Below are 17,364 nucleotides of genomic sequence, written 5' to 3'. Positions count from 1 at the left end.
GTCCAATACTCATAAGAAGTTTTATCCTTACCTTTCTTGATGAGTACCCGGTTCATTGTGTAGACTACAGTGCTCACCGCTTCTCTCCAAAAGGTGTGAGATACCTTTCCTTGAATCAACATGGTTCTAGCTGCTTCAACCATAGTCTAGTTATTCCTCTCGGCTAGGCCATTCTGTTGTCGAGTCCTAGGGGTAGACAATTGCCTCTTGATGCCATGTTGTTCACAGTACTTGTTGAATTCACTAGAAGTGAATTCCCCTCCTTGATCATTTCTCGGGCACTTGATTCTTTTACCGCTTTCCTTCTCCACTAATGCTCTGAAAGCTTTGAACTTTACAAAGGCTTCAAACTTGTCTTTCAATAATGTGACCCACATCATTCTTGAGCAGTCATTAGTGAGAATCATGAAGTTCCTATCACCCTGCACACTTCTAGTTTTCATAGGAGCACACAAATCAGTATGCACAAGGTCAAGCAAGTTGTCAGCAGTGAAAGATTTACCTTTAAAGGTTAAGGAAGACATTTTCCCCAATTGACACTCTCTGCACAAGGTATTATCTGGTTTGCTTAGCACCGGCAACCCTCTAACTAACTTGATCTTACTAGCCTTCACAATTTTATCAAAGTTTACATGGCAGAGTCTCCTATGCCATATCCAGCTATCATCAAATTTAGCCATAAGACATATACTGATATTTGCATTCAACTGAAATAGGTAACCTTTGGTCTACATGTCAGTGGCCACCAATTCACCATTCTTTCCTTTGATTCTGCAAACTCCATTCTTGAATTCTAAAGTGAGGCCACTGTCATTCAACTGGGCAACACTTAGAAGGTTGTGTCTAAGACCATCAACCCAATACACATTGTAAGCACTACTCTTTCCATTTAGAGAGATAGACCCTTTGCCTTTGACCATGTATGGTGCATCAGTGCCAAAGTGAACCACACCACCATCATACTCCTCCAAGGATAGAAACTTGCTTCGGTCACAAGTCATATGGTGAGAATAGCCACTATCAATGATCCACTCATTAGAATTATCAAACTGAGAGACAAGAGCCTTCTTGTCTAACACATCTTCCTAGACAGCAACAAACATAATATCTTTATTTTCTTCATCCTCTGATTCTTCATCTGTGATGCCTTCATCAACTACCACAAAACAGTTTCTCCAATTTCCTCCTTTGAATTTCTTGAACCTTTCTGGTTTGTCCAAGTTATTGCCATTAGAACAGTTTACAACAATATGTCTTATCTAGTTACAAGAAAAGCATTTCAAAGGTAGCTTACCTCTGTATTTGTCAGTTCCTTTAGGAAGTTTCCTGGAAAGGAGAGCTTCAAATGCCATCAGAATCTCCTCATCATCCATTTCTCATCCCTATCTTGGTTCACCACTAGTGCTAGCTTCTTTTCCTTTTTTGGATGGTACTGCAAAAGTTTTAAAAGCCGATTCAGTCTTTTGAACACTGCCATCAAAACTATTTAGCTCATAGGCTATCAACTTTGCAATGATGGAGTTTAGGGATACCTTAGTTTTGTCTATTGATCTTAACTCCTAAATAGCAGCAACCCTTAGTGCATAGACCGGCAATAGGGATCTCAGGACTTTGCCTACCACAGTGGAATCTTCTATTTTACCACCTGCACTCTTGATATCTCCAACAATGGTTTTGATTCTTATTCCATACTGTTGAATGGTCTCACCTTCAACCATCCGCATATCTTCAAACTTCCCTCTAAGGCTTTCTTCCTTAGCCTATTTTACATGCTCATCACTTCCATAGATATTTTCAAGAGTATCCCATACCTCTTTGGGATTTATCTTATCCTGAACATCAATAAACTCAATGTTAGATAAACTACTAATTAGGGCTTCTATGACTTGCCCATTCTCCTACATCTCTCTCTTTTGGTCATCGGTGAGGGTACCGGTAGGAGCAACATAGGCAGTCTCAACATAGCTCCAGTGTTGAGAACCCATGCTTCTAATGTATATCTTCATTTTGTCTTTTCATATACTGAAATTTTCTCTATTAAACTTTCAACCTTCCCTCTTCATCATTAGACTGGGATCTTTACCTCATGCAGTTAAGCTTATAGCATAGAGGACCTGTAGGATGCTCTGATACCAATTGATAACTCAATGATGAATGGATAGTACTAACCCAGTACTGAGAGGGGGGGTGAATCAGTACAGACAAAAATACAGTCCTAAACTGGTTTGATAGTAGACACTTCAAATGACTAGCAAACAATGACACCGATTTGAAACAGAGTGCAACCGATAAAGCTAAGAATGACTGAGACAAGCATTAACTAGTTACTCACTTAGATTTTCACTCAACTCAAGACTACACTACAATTTCACCCTTATGCATAAACAGGTAATCTATCATCAGATCATAATAACAGCTAGTTCAACATGTTTTATTGATAGACATAAAACACAGAACCATCATATGCTTGACAGACAATAGAAAAACATCACAAGATAAAAGCATCACACATGACACACACATTTTTCACGTGGAAACCCAACTCTGAAAAACCACGGTGGGGATGAATACCCACAAATTGTTTTTGAACTCTTTAGAAGTTCTCTCTATTAGGAGCCTTGTCTGGTTAGAGACATTACAATAGGTTCTGCTAGGAACCGATCCTGTTAGAGATCACCCGGTTAAGGGATGGCTAGAATACCTGGTTAAGTGTTAAACCTTGTTAAAGGATTTATAGCAAGCCAGTTAAGGCTACCCTGTTAAGGGATTTTCCAACTGTAAAGGTGGTTAGAGATCAATAGGTATTACAATGATCTGGTAACAACACTCAATGCCAATGCAGATCCACTCAAGCTCCTCTTCATCTTCTGCACTTACACTCTGCAGGTGTCACTTCTCTCCTTTTGGTCTGGCAAGAATCACATATCCATTCTCTTGGATACACACACACAACTTTTTCCAACAACCTCAGAAAGAGACACAACATCGACCTTATAGGAAAACTGATAGGTCGATAGCATAAACCCTAACCCTAAACCTGTTAGGTTAAGGAATTCAAATGGTTCAATTTTGACCATTGAGCACACTGCATTAAATGCAACAGTTCTTGATCCAATCTCAAGACATACTCCATTGTCCACTTCCACTGATTTTATGGCGGTTGATAACCCATCACATGTTATCACCATTTTATAGACTTCTCACATTCCTAAGGTAGATAGGAACAATCTCCTTCATGCAAGATCCTTCACGTGCACAAGGCTTACATGGCAACATGATCTGTTCTTTTTTACCATGCTAACTCATCACACAAAGTCACCGGTTGAGCCACACAGGCTTGAAGCACTTAAATCGGAAACCCTGAAGTTGAGACTATCAACCGATAGTCATACAATACTTTCATGTGCTAGTTCTCATAACTATATGCTGGTTCATCATGATCAAACACACCGCTTCACTTTGGCACAAATGTCGGTTCACAGTGTTCTACCGGTTCTCTCATATGTCGGTTCTCACTTCTTCAACATATTGACATCAATGACATTATGTCCTCATACCAGTTCACATAATGCCAACAGTGACTTTCCATGATTTAAGAACTCAACTCACTGATTTTACTAATTTTCCATAACAACAATCTAACATGATGAAAATTCATAAAGCACATATTTACATGGCTTTTCAAATGAGAAACATAATAACCATCTCTACTTTTCATGCAAGAATATAATTTGAAAGTGTAAGTCTTTTCTTATGATATCAAAATAAACTTCACTATTTAATAAGTCATAATCCTAATATTTCATCTTCTTCATAGTTCAATTTCAGAGTCTCTCTCTCTATCCTCTTACTCTGTTTCTAGAGGATTGGGTGATCTAATTTCTAAGTTTCACTAAATTTTATCAACAAACTTTCATAAAATATATCATTATTGCATCTATATTTACATGATCATAATTTAAACAATTAAAAATGATTCATATTGCGACTCTAACTCTTCCATTACAATATTTTATAAATCTAAAACTAGATCATTCTTTATCTCTTAAATCTCTTCAACAAAACATACTAGATTTGGGCCTACCTCAAGAAACGTGATTCAGGTCTATTATGATCCTTGATAACTTCAAATTGTTGGCAATACGTCCGGATTCCAATGCTTTCCTTCTCGACGCTCTTCTATCTCACGAGTTCTCTATTCCTAGTCCTTACCTTTTCTATATTCTGAGAATTTCTCTGATAATAATAAGGTAATTAACACTCATTCAAGAGTGTAACCCCTAAGTTCAACACTAAATCAGAGATGATCATCATTCATCTTTTACGACTCGGTCGTAAACACATCAAAATCTCCACTATTCTATTCTCTCTAATCTCTTGTCGCTTTCCTATGTTCTTGCTCTCCTCTATCTTTCTCCCCTCTATCTTTCTATCTTTTTCTATATTTCTCTCTGCTCCAACTTTCTATTTTCTATCTTCCTCTATATCTTTTATGCCCCCTCTCTATCGAGCCTATGCCTCTATATATACTATTTTTCCCTACGTAATCTACTATATCTTAGGCTTAGATATTGCCATAGGTTCGACACCTTAGTTACATTATTGACAGGTCTCTCACTCCTCTTCCCCACATCTACTCCTTCCTAGGAGACTCCCCAATCCATCTACCTCTTATTTAACTACCTTGTCGACACATCTAGGGTACTTGGATCCCTACTGTTGTTTTCTGTAGCTGAGTCAACCTCCTCTAGCCTTGGTTCATGGAGAGGATTGTTTTATTTCTTAGTTGATAACTCTCATGCCAATTGTTAATAATATGAGAGGGGGGGGTGAATCATACAAACTTAATCTTCAATATATTCATCAAATTCAACCTCGGTAGCTTTAACAGATATATGTAACCAAAACTGTAAAACATGCAAACTTAAGAACACATAATCATAACAACACTCATAACACTAGATTTAACGTGGAAACCCAAATAGGGAAAAACCACTGTGGGATTTCAGACCCACTAAGAAATATACTCTTCTAGAGTATGCTCGGTTAAAAGCAAATCATGTTAAAGATTACAAACACATTGCTAGATGTGACCCGGTTAAGGGATTTCCATCAGATCTATTAGGATCTTCACCTTGTTAGAGGTGACCTTGTTAAACAGTTTCAAACACTCAATCAGAAAGTCACCTTGCTAGAGGATTTACAAATAAGACTATTAATTCCACTCGATTAAGATATTTTTTGTCACTTACAAATAAATAACAGTAATGAGTATGTCTACAACTTTGCATCTAAAATGCTAAAGCAGATTCTTATTTGCTCAATAAAATCTAGTCATAGGACTTATCTTGTCCCTCTGCTAGGCTCCTTGTTCTGTTATTCAAACAGGTCTTCAAGATTCTATTCTCGGTAATCACTATGTAGCATCCCTATTCTTACACTTGCCCACATCCATTGTTTATCAATAGTTCCTTATTTATAAACAATTTACTAACTGCTTAATCTCTTTGATCACATTTCCCATGATCAATCATAGCCATTGGATCTTCAATCTTGACCAGGTTCAATGTATCCTTCAATTGGAAAACATTTTACCTCGCCTTGGAACTTGCATACATTTCTTGGAACTTGTGCTAGGGTATTGCAGTTCAATCTGGGTTGTAGATCTTCCTACCAATCTTCCATTGCCATAGATCCTTAACAAACTTCATACACATTGTATCAATCATTTAATCATAACCAGCTCATCATCTTCCATCATTAAATAATGCATGTATACATCCAATGCATTCTATTATTACTCGGTTGCAACTCGGTAAATACTAAACTTCACTCGGTAGACATTCCGCCTTCATTAACCGATAGCGATAACCTTAGGGTTTACTGACTAGGTACCTTAGGGTTTACCGACTAGGTTCCTTTCTAGTTAACATAGTATAGTATTAACCTTACAAACAATAGTATATGTAGGATATCAAAACAATCTAAACAACATGATCTCATCATTGTCTAACTCCGTAATAGTTGCCCATTGAATAACTTATTCCTCCCCTTATTCATCACATTCTTTCTGTGTCTTTTATCGACATCTTAATTCTCTTCAAAACATACTTCTTAAGATATGGCAACATCATACTAAATTAGAAAATCAATTTCTTGACATCAATGACAAAATAATATTGTGAAGACAGTAAACATCCTTAATCAGTTATATCCATAATTATTAACAACCTTCTCAATATCCTAATTGAAATGCCAACAATCTCTTATCGTCTGTTATAATGCCAACAATCTCCCCCTTTGGCATTGATGGTAAAACCAATTGATTTGACCTAAAAGATTCGAATTTAGATTGTTGTGATTGTTATGATTGTGATTGCTCAGATTGCTGAAATGCTCTCCCCCTGTCATTAGTCTTCTCCCCCTTTGACAACAATGCCAAAAGAAAACTAATACATAATTTCTTCCTATGTGAAGTAATTCCTTTGCTGTTCAGTATCAACTCAGTCTCGGTTGGAGCATTTATCTTCAATTCCTGTTCCCTATTTTTGTTTCCTGCACACCTCTAGAAAACATCCTAAAGTGTGTAAATCAGCATCAACTCTGAAAAGATATTCTTGAGAGTCATTGAATTGATGCTTTCACCAAACTTGGTCAGTGAGTAGAAGATAGGAGTAGGACCCCTAACTTACTTCTGCGATACTCAAAAGTGTCCCTTGGCAGTGGCTTGGTGAAAATATCTGCTATTTGTTCCTTTGAACTAACATACTCCAACACTACTTTCTTCTCTTGAACTTCTTCTCTAAGATAATGATATTTGATAGAGATGTGCTTTGTCTTAGAGTGCATAACAGGATTCTTTGAAATGTTAATGGCACTAGTATTATCACAGAATATAGTTACTAGATCGGTAACTTTCTCATTTATGCCTTCCAACAGTTGTTTGATCCATGCTATATTGATACAATTCAATGCTACAACAACATATTTAGCTTCTGTTGTTGATTGTGAAATACATCATTGCTTCTTGTTAAGCCAACTCACTAGTCTTTCTCCTAAAAAGAAAGCTCCACCACTTGTGCTTTTCTTGTCATCTATGTTGCCTACCCAATCAGCATCAGTATAAACTTTTAAATCAAATTCATTTCCTTTCTGATATACTAAGCCATAATCCTCAGTGCCTTTCAAGTATCTGAAAATTCTCTTGATTGTTGTCATGTGTGTTTCCTTGGGATCTACAGAAAATCTTGCAACTATACCTACTGCATGTGTTATGTCTAGCCTACTGTGAACAACATATTGCAATTTTCCAATCATAGATCAGTAAAGTGTCTCATCAACAGATGCAGATTCATCATTCTTTGATAGTTTACAGTTGGTAGTCATAGGAGTACTTACTGGTTTTGAATCCTCCATTCTAAATTTCTTCAAGATTTCCTTTATGTACTTGGATTGAGTAATGAAAATCTCATTTTTCATTTGTAGTATCTGTAGACCTATAAAGTACTCTATCTCACTGATTAATGACATCTCAAATTCTTTGCTCATTTCATTTCCAAAGTTCTTGCATAAAGACTCATTTCCACAAAAGATAATATCACCAACAAATACGGTTGAGATCAGTATTCCATTTTCATCACTCTTCATGTACATATTGTTGTTTTCACTTGTCCTTATACAACCAATCTTGATTAAATAAGAGTGCAATCTTTCATACCATGCTCTAGGTGCTTGTTTCAGACCATATAAAGATTTGTTCAGTTTACATACCTAAACTTCATTCTCTCCTTCAACAAATCCTTCAGGTGGTTCAATAAAAAATCCTTCTAATATACCATTCAGAAATGCAGATTTGACATCCATTTGATATACTTTAAAATTCTTGTAAGTAGCGTATGCCAACAATGTTCTTACTCCTTCAAGTCTTGCCATAGGTGAAAAAGTCTCACCATAATCAATTCCCTTTTCTTGAGCATAAACTTTGCAAACTAGTCTTGCTTTATTTCAAATGACCTCACCTTTTTCATTCAGCTTGTTTCTAAAAATCCACTTTTTACCGATTACATTTTTGTCCTTCAGTCTTGGGACCAGTGTCCATGTGTCATTCTTCTTGATTTGATCAATCTCTTCTATCATAGCATTTATCCAATCTTCACTGTTAAATGCCTCTTTCACTATCCTTGGTTCAAATTCAAATATCAAACATGTGTTATGTCTCAGTTTATTCCTTGTCATCACTGGATCATTCTTATCTCCTATAATCTGACTTGATGCATGATTTCTTCTGACATACTTGGCTAATATAGGCTCGACAGATTCTATATGATCTTCTTCATCATTCGGTAACTGGATATTCTCTTCATTTCCTTCAGCAGTTTTCTCGATAGGACTTCTCGGTTGAACATATACAAATCCTTCATAATCTTCTGGTTCTTTGGAGTTTCCTTCATCATTTCTTTCTGCAAATTCATCAATTTTCACATTTGCACTTTCTACTATTTTGTTAGATGATTTGATCAGACATTTAAATGCTTTGCTTCTAGAAGAATAACCAAGAAATGTTCCTTCTTCACTTTTCTGATCAAACTTACCATTTTTGTCATCTTTGTGAACATAGCATCTACTTCCAAAGATTTTAAAATAACTTACATTAGGTTTCTTGTCATACCAGATTTCATATGGTGTCTTCAAAGTTCCTTTCTTTAGTTGTACTCGGTTTAGGGTGTAAACTGTAGTGCTGATTGCTTCTCTCCAAAATGTTTGAGGTACCTTCTTTTCTATCATAAAGGTTCTTGCACAATCCATAATTGATCTGTTTCTTCTCTCGGCTATCCCATTTTGCTAGGGTGTTATTGGTGTAGATACTTGCCTCTTTATACCATGATCATTGCAGTATAAGTTAAATTCATCAGAAGTGAACTCACCTCCTCTATCAGATCTAAGACATTTCAGTTGTCTTACTATTTCATTTTCAACTCTTGCCTTGTACCATTTGAACATTTGAAAAGCTTCTGATTTTTCTTTTAAAAACATTACTGACATCATTCTTGAGTAATCATCCACAAATAATATGAAATACTTATCACCATAATAACTCTGAACTTTCATAGGACCACAAAGATCAGTATGCACAAGATCTAAAATTCCATTAGAAGTGTAAGACTTACTTGTAAAGCTTGATCTTGTCATCTTACCCATCTAGCATCCTCGGCATATAGCATTCTCAGGTTTCTCAGGACTTGGTAGACCTCTTACTCGATGCTTCTTACTTATTTTGATCAAATTATCAAAATTTACATGACAACCTTTTATGCCATAATCAAGTATCATCTATCTTTGCATATAGACACTTATTCCGAGTTGATTCAAGGTGAAATGTGTTACCTTTTATTTGTGTCCCGGTAGCTGCTAACTTTCCATGCTTGTCATGAACTTTGACAATTCCTTTCTGAAACTCTATTTGGTATCCTATATTGTTTAGCTATGCTACACTCAACAAATTGTATTTCAAACCTTTAACCCAATAAACATCATTACATTTAGCATTGTCAAGAAGTGTTATAGATCCCTTACCTCTCGCTGGACATGGTGCATCATTACCAAATCTTACATAACCTCCATCATAATCTTCTAACATAACAAACTTGTGTTTATCACCTGTCATGTGATGTGCGCATCCACTATCTATGATCCAAGAATCATTAGTATTTATGTGAGATATTAAAGCTTTTTCTTTGTACCTTTCTTCATCTGATCTATCTTTGATAGCCACATAAACAACTTCCTCTGTATTAGTTTCATCTAATTTATCATCATTAGATTCCTCATCAGCTATTAGACATGTCTTTTTATCTCTTCTTCTGAAGTCTTAGTGTCCTCTGTAATGATTATCTTTCTGTCTGTCATCTAGGTAATCTCTCTTTTCACTGGATTCTTTGTCAGGACAATTACAAGCCATATGTCCTATTCTATCATAGTTAAAACATTTCAAAGGTAACTTAAGTGCTTCAGACTCTTCTTGCTTTCTGATTTCTTCATAAAGTTTGTGTACCTCCTCCATGTTTTTACGAAATCTTTCACTTGCTCCACTATGATTCCCTTCAGAGTACTTATACTTTCTATCATTGTAATCATCAGATTCATCAAGATGAAAAGAACTAAATGCAAACTCAATTTTATTTACCGAAGACCCACTATTATCAAAGTTACTTAACTCAAATGCATGTAGCTTACCAATAGTAGCATCCAAAGAAACTCGCATATTGGGTACAAACCGCAATTCATTGATTGCAGAGACTCGGATTGCATAAGCAGGTAGAAGGGTTCTTAATAGCTTACTTGTGACATCCTTCTCTTCAATGGTTCCTCCTACTCCTTTGATTTGATTGACAATCTCCTTTAACCTTGTACTGTACTGGGTTATGTTATCACCTTCATTCATTATCATAGATTCAAGTTGTCCTCTTAGACTGTCCACTTTTGCAGCCTTCTAGATCATTAAACTCTAAGTCGGTCAATGCAGATGTTATTTCAATTATTGCTTGAATATGTTCTTGCTTTGCCTTTATCTCTTCCATTGTCAATGGATAGGTGCTAGGTGTAATGAAATCATTCTCCAAATAATATACAGCATATTCTCTAATTCCTTATAGGTGCAGCTTCATCCTTTTCTACCATGTAGAGAAACTTGACTTGTTCAGCTTTGGTGCATCCCTCTTATACATTTGTTGATCTTTTCCTCAAGTACCTTTAAACTTTTCTTTCGGAGACCAAAGCTCTGATACCAATTGATAACTCTGATGCCAATTGTTAATAAGATGAGAGTGGGGGGTGAATCATGCAAACTTAATCTTCAATATATTCATTAGATTCAACCTCGATAGCTTTAACAGATATTGTAGATGGAGGAAATGGATTGAATATGAGATTCAATCTTTCAGCATCCAACAATGAAGTTTTTCCTGCAAAACACACACATGCAAATGCAAATATCTAAGCTAAAACACACATGCATGTTACATAATCCACTCCATTGCACTCCTTAAACTAAGATCTTATGTAGATAATATTGCTCTCAGAAGCACACACAAGAAGCTATGGTTTTTTGGAGATTCAAGATTATTGATGCAAAGGAAGCTAAAGAAAATGAAGTGCCAAGATGCTGAAGAATACAAACTGACATAAGTTTGACGCATAAAGATGAGATGCTCAAATAAGAGAGGGGGCTTTGTTTAAATAGATTTTCTCAGGGAGAGTTCATGTTGTGGGATGAATGTGGGATAATGCAAGATGAGTGGTATAGTGAAAATGAGTGGTAAATGGGAAATGGTAAGTGGTAGGAGGGGATATTAAAGGGGTTTTAATAAATAAATAGAGAATGTATATAAAGTGAATGCATGAAGGCATATAAATGAATATGATAAATGTTTTATTTAATAAATTTAATGGATAAATGATGAGATATTAATAATAATATAATAAAAGATGGAAATTATGAATAATGAATTATGGACAAAAATTAATAAGGATCACCCGATGTTCGAAGAAATTTGAATTTAAATGAGGACAAATTAATGGAAATTTTTATGTGTCTACATTTTGCCCCTCTTTGAGACAATGCAGCCTGTCGCGTTGTTTCAAAGAAAATGATCAACTGATATATGCCCCAGAGGTGTCTTGGTAAGGGTGATGATTGATTGGTTATGCCCCCTTGAGAGATTAATTGAACAGATTGATGGAGATTGGTCTCTCGATAGATCATGGGAGAGAAAGAGTGGATGATTGATATTGCGCAAGTAATTAGATTGAGATGTACATTTGATGGAAATGCACAGTTGATGAGGCGTAATTGAACAATTGATGGAAATGAACAGTATAGCCAAGTTGATAAGCTGATTGAGCTGATTGAGCTGATTAAGTTGATAGGGATTGATGCTAGCGCAAGATAAGGTGATCCATTGATTGATTGATTGATTGATTGATTGACTCCAAGGGCATTGAGATTGCACGAAGCACGTTGGTTGAAAAAGAGATTAAAGATTCAAAGACATGCATCGGTTGCATAAAGTGTTTGATCGATCTCACTGCAATAAGAAGAATGAAGAAGATGATGAAAGAAATGATGAAAAAGATAGATGAAAAGGAGGATGAGAAGAGAAAAGTGATGATTATGAAGAATGATGAGAAATAGGTTATGAAAGGTGATGAAAATTCTTGTGCTTTTTAAGTGCTTGTATCATCATCCAGCTTATTATGGCAAAAGACAAAAAATCATTTGGATATAAATTAGATCCAAATGAGTCAGTCACACCAATTGCGAGAAAGAAACATATCAAACAGTAAAGGAATGCCTTAGTGTGTATCAGACCCATATGTCCTCAATGATCTTAAGTGATCATGTCCTAAGATGTGTCGTCATATTCCTAAGGAACATGCCCCATCCTCGCCTTTCTAGTCAAAGACATCCTAGAAAAGCTAAAAGACATGTAACCAAAAAGGAAAATCAGAAACAACCAAGAGAAAATAACCAAACAATATGTTTCATGTCGAATGATTTTTTTTTTTGTTCATAGTTGATGGGTTCAAGTGTATAAGTTGATCATATGTTGTCCTGTTTGCTCAATTTAAGTCTCATCTTGTCATGAGTCCATTGAAGTTCCAAAGTTCGATGCTTGTCCGAAGTGTTTGTGTCATCGCAATGTTTATTGCATGTTTTTGAAGTTTTATGATTTTTAGGGTTTTATGAATGTTTTTGTTTTTTAGGGTTTTTTCAAGAGATTTAATAATTTTTAAGATTTTTTCAGGACATTTTATGATTTTTAAGATTTTTTTAAGGACATTTTATGATTTTTAAGATTTTTTTCAAGACATTTTATGATTTTTTAAGATTTTTTTAAGGACATTTTATGATTTTTAAGATTTTTTTTTAGGACATTTTATGATTTTTAAGATTTTTTTTTTTAGGACATTTTATGATTTTTAAGATTTTTTTTAGGACATTTTATGATTTTTTAAGATTTTTTCAGGACATTTAAGGAGATAGTTCCTCCGACCGTTAGACATTGACCATCCCAACCCATTCCTAAGTTTAAGAAGATGCCCCTATGAGGGATAAGACTAGCGTAGTATGCACGAGAAGTATTGCGCGGGGTATGCAAACAATCCACAAGCTATGGTGGGGGCGGGGAAGACTACCATGGAATGGGAGAGCAAATATGGATAAGGCATTGATCAAGTAGAGTACTGAAGGAAAGAGGAGCCAAATCTTTACACATGGCGCCGGTTGCCCGATTTTCACCATGGTACTTGCCCAAGGCGCCTGTTTGCCAAGTTTCCACCAATGGACAAACTTTTTTCTTTTTCTTTTTTTTTTTTTTTCTTTTTTTTTCCTTTTTTTTTCAAGATCTTTTTCTCATTTTTTTGTATTTTTTCAAGATCTTTTAAAGAAAATTTTTCTAAAATACTCAAGCATAGAATCTATGAAGGTGAATGCTATTGATTGGATCTTCAAGCAGTTCACCCTCGGGAGTTGCTAGTTGATATGCTCTTGATCCATACACAACAGTGATAATATATGGACCAAGCCAATTAGGTTCAAACTTGCCTCTTTTCTCTCTATCTTGTTGGTTATTTGGGTTTTCTTTAAGGACAAGATCACCAACCTCAAATGTGCGAGATCTGACTCTGTGGTTGTAACTTCTACACATGCGTTGTTGATATGCTCTGAGGTGATCAAAAGCAGTTTGTCTTCTTTCATCCAACAATTATAAGTCATGCAAGTGGGAGACTCTGTAGTCTTCATCACTGATCAAGTTACGCAAAGAGACCCGTAGGGAAGGTATCTCGACCCCAATGGGTAATATGGCTTCAGAACCATAAATAAGGGAGTATGGAGTGGCACCTGTGGGAGTGCAGGCACTCGTGTGGTAGGCCCACAAGGCAGGGTTCAATTGGATATGCCAATCACGACCATCTTCATTGACCATCTTTTTGAGGATTCTAAGGATGTTTTTGTTAGAGGCCTCAACCTGGCCATTACCTTGAGGATAGTACAGTGTGGAGAAACGGTGCTGGATATGAAATTTATCAGAAAGCTCACAGACATCTTGGTTCTTGAAGGGATGACTGTTATCAGTAATGATGGAAAGGGGGACACCATACCGACATATGATGTAATTCAAAATAAAGGTGGCAATTTGTTTTCCAGTGATATGGGTAAGGGGAATGACTTCAATCCATTTTATGAAATATTCAGTAGCAGTGATGATAAATTTGTGCCCATTGGATGAGGGTGGGTGGATTTTTCCCACGAGGTCGAGTCCCCACTGACAAAAAGGCCAAGATGTAACAAGCGGTTGCAATTCTTGTGCTGGTGCATGTATCAAGTCTCCATGTATTTGTCATTGCTTGCACTTTTTAACAAACTGATAAGCATCCTTCTCCATAGTAGGCCAGTAATAACCATTACACAAGAGTTTCTTAGCCAGGGTAGGACCGCTCGAATGTGCCCCACATATACCTCCGTGCACCTCTCGCAAGGTAGTGTTGGCTTCATTACGCTCAAGACATCTAAGTAAGGTATCACCAAGACCCTGACAATATAGGGTGTTAGCTAAAATGGCATAATGCGCGACTCGACAAATAAAATCTTTTCGGGCTTTGTTGGATAGATCAAGAGGTAAGGTATTATCATGTAAGTAGGCATAAATATCTCCATACCACTGGGAATTAGGACCAACAATGAGGCATATCATTTCAGTCTGTGGTACATTGTAGGCAAGCTCCAAGAGCGGTTCAACCAAGAACTCACAGTGTCCAGCATTACTTGGCATTATTACAAGGGAGGTGATTGTAGCCATTGCATCAGCTGCTCTGTTGTTGTCCCGAGGAATTTTCTCAAATGTGATCATGGTAAAGTAAGCCTTGAAATCATCCACCATTCTCTTGCATGGCATAAGATTTTCATCCTTTGTCTTATAATCATCATTAACCTGTCTGATCACTAACTGGGAATCACCAAGAACACGTAAAACTAAGATTTTCCATTGTACAGCCATACGGAGCCCAGAAAGTAATGCTTCATATTCTGCAACATTTTTGGTACAAGGAAATTGTATTTTATAAGCCTTTGGTATGCAATCCCCTTGTGGTGTGACAAAGAGAATTCTAGCACCAGAGCCACCATGTGTGAAGGAACCATCAACATATAAAGTCCAAAGGTTTGAAGATTCCATGTTAAATATTGATTCATCAGGTAACTGTGTAACAAGTGGATGATCATCTGTGATAGGAGCATCAGCGAGTTGATCAGCTATAGCTTGTCCTTTGATTGATTTTCTTTCTACATACTCATTGTTAAACTTGCTAAGAATCATGACCCATTTAGCCACTCATCCTATAAGAGCTGCTTTACTCAGATGATATCTAAGTGGATCAATTTTTGCAATGAGCTTTGTTTGGTGTGTAAGCATGTAATGTCATAGTTTCTGTGAGGCAAAAACTATAGCAAGACACGCTCTCTCAATAGTATTGTACTTAAGCTCATATCCCACTAGGGTATGATTGATGTAATATATTGCACGTTCTTTTCCTTCAGAGTCATGTTGAGCCAACAATGCCCCCAGTGTTGTAGCAGTTGTAGATATATATAGTAGTAGAGGCTTGTCATCTATTGGAGGTACTAACACTGGTGGTGAAATTAGGTATTCTTTGATCTGTTGAAAATCTTGTTCACATTTGTCATCCCAGATGAATGAAATAGTTTTATGTAGCAGGTGCTGAAATGGTTGACACTTATCTACTAGTTGTGTTATAAAGCGGCGGATAGATTGGAGTTTCCCTTGTAAAGATCTCAACTAACGGATATTCCTCGGTGGTGGCATCTCAAGTATGGCTTTTACTTTTTCAGGATCACCTTCAATTCCCTTAGATGATACAATGTATCCAAGGAGTTTCCCAGAGGTTACCCCAAAGACACATTTCATTGGATTCAATCGGACTTTATATTTTTCCAACCTTGTAAAGATTTTATCCATGATTTCTAAATGTCCCTCTCTGGTGTAAGATTTTCCAAGCAAGTCATCTACATAATCTTCCAGATATATATGCATCATGTCATGAAAGATAGTGGTCATTGCACATTGATAAGTAGCTCTAGCATTCTTCAATCCAAAGGGCATGACATTCCAACAAAAAGCTCCCCAAGGACAAGTGAATGTTGTTTTGATCTGGTCTTCAGGAGCAATTTTGATCTAATTATAGCCCAAGAACCCATCCATGAGGGATAGCATCTCGTGTCCAGTTGTGGAATCCACTATCATGTCAATATTTGGAAGTGGGAAGTCATCTTTAGGACAAGCTTTATTTAAATCTTTGAAATCTGTGCAAACACAGACACTCCCATCAGGTTTTGAAACTGGTACCAAGTTTGAAATCCATTCAGCATAGTCAATAGGTCTTATAAAGCCAGCATCTAGCAGCTTTTGTAATTCTGCTTTTACCAATAGTGCCACATGAGGATGCATTTTTCTCAATTTTTGTTTGACAGATTTTGCCCCTTGTGGTAAAGACAAGTGATGCATAACTAAATCAGGATCAAGTCTGGGCATGTCTGCATAGGTTCATGCAAAATTAACTTGTCTTTCCTTGTAAAACTAGATATGCTCTACTCTCTCTTCAGGGGTCAATGATTCTGCTAGATGTATAATCTTTGGTTGCTCTTTTGTGCCAAAGTTTACTGGTACTATATTTTCCACTAACATAGATGCCTTTTCATGGTATAATGCTAGGGGAAGCGTGTCAAGTCTTCCATCCTCAGGCACCTTAGAGAGGTTTTCACCTTTGGATATGTCCTTTATTTTTACTTTTTTGGGGTCTAATAGTGCCGCAAAGCAGTTTTCACTAGAAGACTTATTGATATTTTTCATAATTTTGCGACTGAAAGGCTTGGCACCTTCTCCAAAGTAAGTTGCATTGTTGAGCTCTATGGTGAATCCAACCCTATGATCTCCAAGGGGTAAACCACTTCGTGCTCCAAGAAATTTTATGATTGCCTCATCATTTTGAAAAACATCTAACTAGGGGTCTCCCTCATGGTCCCAATCAATAAGTTGTGAGTGCACAAGAGGTAAAGGATCATGATTAGGTTCAAGGTTATGAACAGGCTCAAGGGTACAAATAGAATCATATTCATATATATCAATGAAATCGTTAGATTCCTCTATGGTACCTTCCTCATCAGTCTGTGTTGCATTAGAAGACTCCCCTACCTCACTCGAGTTACCCTTAGTACTCAAGGTCTTATCGTTCTGCATATCATACCCTAGACCAAGAACCTTACGTCCACCATCAGGTTTAATTAGTTCA

The sequence above is a fragment of the Cryptomeria japonica genome, chromosome 8 (genome assembly GCF_030272615.1).
Source record: "Cryptomeria japonica chromosome 8, Sugi_1.0, whole genome shotgun sequence".
In the NCBI taxonomy this organism is placed as follows: domain Eukaryota; kingdom Viridiplantae; phylum Streptophyta; class Pinopsida; order Cupressales; family Cupressaceae; genus Cryptomeria; species Cryptomeria japonica.
The sequence above is the reverse complement of the archived record's forward strand: the minus strand, read 5'-3'. Positions refer to the sequence as shown.